The sequence below is a fragment of the Marmota monax genome, unplaced genomic scaffold, assembly GCF_021218885.2.
Source record: "Marmota monax isolate L192 unplaced genomic scaffold, Marmota_monax_Labrador192_F-V1.1 WCK01_AAM20220418_F8-fsc00206, whole genome shotgun sequence".
Lineage (NCBI taxonomy): Eukaryota > Metazoa > Chordata > Mammalia > Rodentia > Sciuridae > Marmota > Marmota monax.
Window position 1 is genome coordinate 1,258,121 of NW_026694490.1, and position 9,215 is coordinate 1,267,335.

Sequence of the window (9,215 nt, forward strand, 5' to 3'; positions counted from 1 at the left end):
AAAATGTATTGCTATGAATGTGTTATGAGCATAAAGGCTATAAAAGGCTTACTTTAAGACTTCTTTTTAAATTTTCTTATTTGTTCTTTTTAGTTATACATGACATTAGAATGTATTTTGACATATCATATATACATGAGTATAACTTCCCATTTTTGTGGTCATATATGATGTGTAGTTATACTGGTCACGTATTCATATATGAAAACAGGAAATTTATATCCGATTCATTCTACTGTCTTTCCCATTCCCATCTCCCCTCCCTTCCCCCAACTCCATCCTGTCCAATCAGGTAATCTTCCCTTCCTTCCTGCCCCCCACTGCCTATTGTGAGTCAGCATTTCTATATCAGAGAGAACATTCAGACTTTTTTTTTCAGGATTGGGTTATTTCACTTTTCATGATAGTCTCCAGTTCCATCCATTTATCAGTGAATGCCATAATTTCATTCTTCTTTATGGCTGAGTAATATTCCATGTGTATATGTAAACATTTTCTTTTCCTTTCAGACTTCTTTTTATATTAATATTTTATTTTTGTTTCAAGGATAATGATGCTCTTAAAATTTAAAAAAAAACAGATTTTTGTGGTGCTGGGGATTGAACCCAGAGTCTCATGCATGCTAGGCAAATCTTCTATCACTGGGCTATGTCCTCAGACCTTAAAAGTTTATCCTCTTTAAAAATTGTATTGATTTGTGGTACTAGGGATCACACTCAGGGCTTTGTGCATAGTAGGCAACATTCCATCAGCTCTTAATGCATGTTTTTTATAGAAAAACTGGAAAATACAAAAAAATCCTGAGGATAAAAATAAAAATAATCTCTAATATTACCATCCAGAGATAACCATTAATAACAGGTTTGAAGACATGATAGTTTCTCTGTAAAAAATATATACATGCATTTTTTAAATAAAATAGTCATCATATGCTAGCTATCATTTTGTGTCCTTTTTTTTTTACTTGCTATATCATGGTCATTTTAGAGTACCATTACCTACACATATAAAACATTATTTTACAGTGATACCAGAATTATTCTAATGATTAAAATTAACCATGTAGTTAAATAATTTAGCACAGTGTCTGGCAATAGTGCATGGTTCAGTAAGTGTTAGGTATAATCATTGTTGTATACATATTTACTTGCATCTATGTGAATTGTATGCACAATGTTAGCAAGTCTTGAAACAGCAAAAAGTTGCAAACAAACTAAATGCCCATTACTATGGGATTATTTAAATAAAATAACTCCATATAATTAAGGTCTATACAACTATTTAAAAAGAATTAAGAACAATTTATTTAAAGCCTCTTAAGATATATTTCAGTAAAAAGAAAACAAGAAAAAAAAACCAAGATGGTTAATCTACATTTGTATAGAAAAGGAAAACCTGTGCTTAAATTTGCATAAAATATCATTGGAAGTATACCAAAGAACCTGTTACCATCAGATAAAGGAACTGAATAGCTACTGTAGAGAATTCTCTCGATTCCTTTGGTATTTCCCTTTATCTTCCCCCTATTTAATAAAGAAATATACTTATAAAAATTGCATAAAGCATATATGTAAAGTATACTGAATTATTATAAAGCAAATCCCCATACAATCACTGGCCAGGTTGAGAAATTTAATTATTACACCACAAAAGCTTCATCATCAATAGTAGATACATTAATAGGATTTTTTTACTGAATATTATTGCGTACTTTTTGAATTTTGAACGATGTGAACATATTACCCATTTAATAACAGCTACTTCTCTCCTTCCCCATTCCTCTCCAAAATATCATGGAGCTCTTCAATAATTTTATGGCAAGACTGGTTTAGCAGCTTTTCTATATCCAAATAAATAATAGCAGTTACAATTTACTGTATTCCATGTTTTGCATATATTAATTAAGAAGTCTATATAAATTGACTCATTTAATCTTCATGACAACCCTGTGAAGTAATTACTACTGTTATATTTGATGTGCAATGAGAAAACAGAGGCACAGAGACAGTAAGTAACATGTGCAGAGTCACACTGTGAATTTGTGATGAAGAGCTGGGATTTGTACCCAGAGAGTTGTGCCCCAGACTATAAGTTCACCATTATACTATTCTGCCTGTGTAAATCCTGGAACCCAGAATCTGAGGCATTGTAGTCACTGACATCCTAGAAGGTGGAGAAGATTTTTGGCTATGGCCCATCAGATGGAAGTCCAAGCACCAATTCAGTTATACCACTATCCCAGCAAAGATACAAGCAATTAAGAACAGATAGGATGTAGTTAAGTCTTAGGTCTGGGACAGCACCAGGCTGGCAAATTTTACAAAGCACTTAAATGAATTTTCTAGGGCATCTGAGAAGTAAAGTTCTGGTCAACTCTCTTAGCTTGAGCTCAGAGCTTCCCCAGTGCATAGAGTTTAATAAATATTTTTTGAATTAAAGAATAAGCTCTTTCCTCCTTAAACCTAGAGAAGTCTAGGAACTTCCATTACACAAAGACTTACAGAAGTGAACAAAGATGTCTACTATAGTACTGATTGTAATAGTAAAAATATGCAATCAACTCAAATGTCCATCAACAGAGAACTGGTAAGTGCGCAATGTCCAAGAGATGGCACAGTGTGTTGCTTAAGGACATGGGCCTGGAGCCTGGATGCTCAGGTTTGCTTCTGGCTCTACCACTTACTAGAACAGATGTGGACATGCTCCCTAACTTTATTGTACTTTACTTCTTACATCTATAAAGTAGGGATAACAAAAAATACCTGCCTTGTAGCCTTGTTGCAAGCAGTTAATCCATAGTTTCTGGCATTCAGTGAGGACTCAAATGTAATCTATTATGATAGCCACTCACACGATGGAATACTATGTAAGCTGTTAGAAAGATTTAACAAATGTCAAGCATATATATTTAGGTAAAATAAAACAAGTGTCAGAATAGTATGTCTAGTAGAAGTCCAAATTTGAAAAAAAAAAATTAAACGGTACATGTGCATATGTACAGAAAGAAAGCCTGCATAAATACACACCAAACCGTTGACATTATTTCTGGCGAGTTGTATGAAGGGATTTTCACATATCAGATATATGCATATATATCATATATATTTTAAAATAATTTTGGGGGAAGAAAATATCAAGAAATAGGGAAAGACTTCTAAGATGGAGAAGTGTGGGAAATAACATGGAAATGGGAAGAAGACTCCCCTTCTCATGGGCCACAGATTCTTCTCCCCAATCTAAGGTGATGCTGCGTGACTGCCTTCCCTCTTGTAGCACTGCCCTTGTACCTGATGGCATAGCAGTAAGAGAGGAGACACACATTTCATTAACTTTGTTATGTGTTCCTCAAGTAATTTCGTACAATACAGCCAAAAACCAAGGTTGTGCTTCAGATGTACCTCACTTATTGAATAAATCAGAGGAACTCAGATTGTCAAACTGGAAGGGACCTTCGATATCACCTAGGCCAATCCCTTCGTTTACAAATGGAAACAAGAAAATGTCTTCCTGAGAAGTTAGTGGTAAAGCAATTTTGAGAAATGTAGTTTCCTCTGAAGAAATCAGAGATATATCCCCATGGATGAGAATTTTATTCCAAGAGCCAATCAATGCAATAAAGCAGAATTTTTTATATACTGCTTGTGGGAGTATAATTTAGTAAACCATTTTGGAGAATACAATATCGCCTGAGGGTGCTGAGGTTCATACTCTGTGAGGGGACAATTCCATCCCACATATCTTCCTGAAATGTTCACCTACAACTCAGGAGGCTGAAGCAGAAGGATCACAAGTTCAAAGCCAGCCTCAGCAACTTAGCAAAGCCCTAAGCAACTTAGTGTAACCGTGTCTCAAAATTAAAAGGGTGGGGATGTGGCTCAGTGAGTACCCCTGGGTTCAATCCCCAGTACCAAAAAAAAAAAAGCACCTAAGAATATCTATGCAATAATGATCATAGTAGCCCTAACTGTGATCACCCCAAACTTGAAATAGCCTCAATATCCATCAATAGCAGAATGGACAAATTACGGCATGTCTATAAATAGATCAGTGAAAAAAATAGTGAACTAGAGCCACATGTTACAACATGGATGCATTTCACAAATATAATACTGAATAAAAAAACAAGTTGTGGAAATATATATATATATATATATATATATATATATGTAACATACTATTAATATAAAATTTAAACATATAAAACAATAGTATATGTTGTTTAAAGATACATACATCTGTAGTAAAAATATAAATAAATGCATGGGAGTAATAAGCACTACATCCAGAACAGTGGTTACTTTGGAGGGAGGGAATTTTAATTATGGAAGGATAGAAAGTGGGGTTTAACTCCACTAGTATGTTTCTTAAACTGGGTAGTAGGGACTCTTGATTTTCACTGTATTATTATTTATACCCTTTTGAATATACAAAATATTTCATGACAGATGTTTTAATTTTTTTTTTAGTTATAGATGGGCACAATACCTTTATTTATTTATTTATTAATGTTTTATTTTTTAGTTATAGTTGGACACAATACCTTTATTTTATTTATTTATTTTTATGTGGTGCTGAGAATCGAACCCAGGGCCTTGCACATGCTAGGTAAGCACTCTACCGCTAAACTAAAACCCCAGCCCCTATTTATTTATTTTTATATGGTGTTGAGGATCAAACCCAGTGCCTCACCTGTAATAAGTGAGTGCTCTACCACTGAGCCACTACCCCAGCCTCAACAAAATGTTTTTAAATTGCCACAAATCCCATGCTGAAAGGAAAGTCAATAATTTGGAAATATAATAAAATACTAAAGGAAACGTATTAAATACAAATGTTGGATTTGAAATTAAATATTATTCCTCAAATCTGCTTAGTTTTCCTGGAACTCATTTCACAAGACAGAACCTGCTAGAGAAGCAGAAGCAGTTGGGTGCAGTAAGCTGGAAATCAGAAGACAATCTGAGAAACCTACCAGTTATGAGGAGAAGAATATTTTTAACCTCTTGGGTTTTTTATGTTTAAAAATGCAGTGTTGGACTACATTATTTTACAAGTTTTTTTTTCCATGTGACTACTGCTTTCAAGTTTTTTTTGTTTGGTTGTTTGCGGGTCTTTTTTAGCAGCAATTCTCAAAATCATGTCTATAAGATGCTAAAGTGCTTTTCATATAGAAAAGTGTTCCCTGGTAAAATCAGTTTGAGATATTCTGGGTTAAATAAAATTATTTATTCACAGCAGTACTTCTCAGAGCCTTTAATATGCTTATGTACATTGTGAGTCCCAAAAAAGAAAATTCAGTTAAGAAGTATTTCCAAAAATCTACTGAACCACAGAATGCTCATACACATAAACACACATACATGCACACATACACAACAACAATGTAGAACAGAATTTATTAATGATCTCCCGGAATAAAGGCTATCATAAAAGGATTTACTTGTTACTTTAGTTTCTAAAGTGTGTTTAGAATCCTTTGTAAAGGAGCAATGTAGTTTAATAGTATAATTTCTACTGAGTAGAGTTCCTATGATTATTGCTGATAAGTTTATAAGGTTATCTTCCCAGATTTCATTAGTGAGACTCCATCCCAGTTGACACTGTTCAACATCAGAAACTTCTGAGCATCTGTGGCTAGAGGCTGCATCCCAGATACATTCTCTATATCTGGTTATTGTGCCTTTGCTGTTTCTACTTCAAGCCATGTTCCCCTCCTTTAGGTGATAGCAGAGCTGAAGGATGCTTCAGGTAGGAGCTCTGAGCTGTTTAGCTAGGGCTGAATACCTGGAGCTACAAGTTTCATAGGAAAAGGAGCTCTTTCCATGTGCCTTCATCCCACAGAAATAGTTTGCAGGGAACTGGACTGCAAATAGGCCTGTCTCCCCGGGGACAGAGGAGCTCAGTCTGCTTTCAGAGATAGGATACTTATTCAACTTGCAGTACTACCTTTTCGCGGTGGGTGGGTGGGGGGGTTCCTTGGAAGGCCTTAAGACTTTTTGGAGCCATTTCCCCCACCTAAATTTAGAGGGAAAAATCTGAGGTTTGTGGCTCACACTGGGTCTTTTTGAAAGGTGATTTACTTGAGGACCTTTAATCTAGAAACAAGGATTTCTTTAGAAAACTCAGGAGTAAGGTGAACTAGACAGCTTTTTAAAGGCCTTTGTTCTTTTGAACAATCAAAAAGAAAACATAAAAGTATGTTCTTTTCCAGACAGCACACACCAGGCTCAACGGAAGCAGACGGCAGATGCTGCTAACATCCCTCCTCCTCTATCCCAACCCACCCCAGCTCCACCACCTGCTTGGACCCAGTACCTATGAGGCCTGTCTCTACCTGTCTACCAAAGGAAGAATAAACCTTAACTACCCATACAGTCTTGGGCTCATTTACCAGGCTGGGGTGCTTGGTCTGATCCTTGGAAAGGTAGGGAGAGCAGAAGGAAATTGGGGATTGGATTCTAAGAGAAGTAAGCTCGATTTTGAACCACTCCAAGCTATGTTCTCAAGAATAGAGAGATGCCTCCTGATTACAGGGGGGGTAGAAAGGAAACAAGGGAAGAACACAAGGAACTGAAATGCAACAGGGAAAATGAAGGGAGCCAGGAAGTATATGCAGAGATTAGATGAGCCCTTGAGCCCCAGGCTCTTAGGTCAGAGCCCCGTTTACTTCAGGGAAGAACTCCTGTGTCTTATCTGCTGGTCAGAATAGTCATATGCTCAGAAAATCTACTCAAAGGTCCTGTGTTTCCTCTCTTCTCCTTTTCTAGCCAATGTTTTCTATACACCTTCCCTTCCCTCTCACCAGGAAATCTACCCTTGGACAAAAAGCATGTCATTGAGAACCTAAAATAAATAAATAAATAATCCTCTCCTCTCAAAGAAGCAGACCATGGACCTACCTCTTATTCATTTTTGGATCACCATTGATCAAATTGCTTTGAGTTTGTATTCCTGGACATTTTTTTCTTTATGAATCTGAGCAGGGGCTACTTCATTATGAGCATTTTTAATGCAAGTTTTTCCCCAAAGGCACATGCAGGCAGACAGGCAGACAGGCTTGTGCGCGCGCGCAACACACACACACACTTACACAGTACCTCGGGAGCTTCCCCTCCTTTAGTTATTTCCCCTCAGCCAGCTGAACAAGGGTGAGGCTTGGAAATAATTTCTCTGTGGCCTACCTTCTGATTCCGTCAGGTCTGAGAAGCAGGCGGTAGCTGGAAGCTGGGAGGCTGGGACTGGACTGCCTCTGTGAATCAGCAAAGAAGTCCCTGAGACAGGGATGCCGACAGCTGCTGTATGCACACTCTCCCTCTGTCTCTCCCACCTCCCTGCCCTCCTTCTCCTTTTCCTCCTCCCCTCTCCGAGCTGCTCTGTGTTGCTATGCAATCATCACCAGGACTAATAGCATCACTGCGACCTCAGGCAAAGACACCCTTGACTGGGCAAATGCAGAAAGAGCAAGGACAGTTTTGTAAAACTACCAGAGCCGTGGCGGCTCTCAGAGATTTCAATTCATTAGAGGCAGAGGAGGAAAGCGGAAGAGCCTGAGAAGCAGAGGGAGAGAGGGGGAGAGGAGAGGCTTCTACTGGGAAGGAGGAGACAAAAGAACTCCGGAGATCAATACAAGCTGCTGAGCTGAGCAAGGAGCCTGGGCCCCAACTTACACAGATCTATCGCAGAGCCAAACCAACTTCAGGGCCAGCAGCTGGCAAGGGCACTTGGTAGCCAGTCCAGAATTCAGTTTCTGTGTTAGGGGTTGAAACACTCTGCTCTAGAATTGTCATTGGTACTCAAAGAACAGTCTTAGGACCAAGGCAGTCTTCCAGTCTGACCCCCTGTATCCTACCTTCACCCCCTCATAGATCTTATATGTAGAAAAAAATCTCAGCAAGTAGGGAAAACAAAATTGACTTTGAATGGTTTGAGAAAATATAGCTCCTCCATATCTCTTCTTAGACTACCCCAGTCACCCTTCCTGCTTTTGTTTATACCAGTCCTTACTCTTACCTGCCACCTTCATTAAAGGTTTGAGTTCCAAACACCCTGAGGAACCTGGAAGAAACCATTAATAGGATGGGGATATTACATCTCTTTACTAAGTGCATAGCACACAGCAGGTTACTTAATAAATATGTGTTGAATGAGTAAATTAGATGAATGAATGGGTGAATAGTTAGTAGTCAGAAGGCCCCCATCACTACCATTCTATACAAATAGATCAAGAATTAAAGCTCTAGCAGCTCCAGGAGACAGAAAACATTAAACCATTATCAGTATATCACACCCAAGATTTAATTATTAGATTATGATAATAAAATATTAATAATGGCCAATATTACTGAACATTTACTACAAGCTAGGCACCATTTAAAGGGTCTTGCACACTTAGTAGCTCAGTTCATCCTCATAATAAGTAGCTTCTATTTATTACTCCCATTTTACAGAAAAGGGTACTGTAACACAGTGAGGTTAAGTGACCTGCCCAATGTCACATAGCTAATAAGTTATGGATCTAAGACTTAATATAGATCCCTATGGGCAATGCCTACATAATTAACCACTATGCGATAGTGCCTTCATTCACCTAGCAGTGGCCTGATTTAGTCTTAATTAGTCTTAATTAGACTAAATACGACTAGGGCACAATTCCCAGGGTAGTTTATCTATCTTTTGTGCCTTTCCTATGCCAGTGAAGGTGTGGTCCTTACTGTTGTTGGTCTGTTAGGGTATTTGGAGGATTATTTTGTTTTGGGTTTTCTAGGGGGTATTAGGATGAATAGAGCCTCTAGCTGTGTTTTAGGAGAGACGATTTCTTTGTTTACCATCACAACTCTCACATTTAAACATCAGGAAGATTCATTTTTGCCCAGTAGACATCTATACAAAACAGAGAAAATGAATAGGTTAGCCTCAACTTTTTCTGCAAGGAAGAAAAACAAGGATAAAATAGATTGGGTCACAAGCTTTGACTTTCACCCACCCTGGTAACTGGAAAGAGGGTGTTGAGACCTGCTCTGATATTACTGAGCCAAACTTTGCTAGGTAGATAAGAATAGGTAGGGCGTTTCAGGTAAAGAGAAAATATATACGAAAGCACAAAGCTCAAAGAACATGGCTTGCCAAAGGACTGTAAGTACTAGTTAAGTATGACTAAATTAATATAGGGCTTGGGCTGGGGAAGGGGAGAAGATGGCAAGATACAAAGCATTGAA

General features: G+C 37.7%; 1 protein-coding gene across 3 annotated transcripts in view; it reads right to left on the minus strand.

Moving 5' to 3' along the window:
* The window catches only part of Drp2 (dystrophin related protein 2), a 41,670-nt gene extending 34,088 nt beyond the window's left edge, over positions 1 to 7,582 (minus strand). The window contains exon 1 of one of the 3 annotated variants that reach the window (XM_058571258.1): positions 7,182 to 7,581. The gene's annotated coding sequence lies outside the window, so the exon portion shown is untranslated. Of the gene's footprint in view, positions 1 to 7,181 lie in introns of all 3 variants that reach the window. The other 2 variants (XM_058571257.1, XM_058571259.1) reach the window with 2 other exon arrangements.
* Positions 7,583 to 9,215: the final 1,633 nt, after the last annotated feature.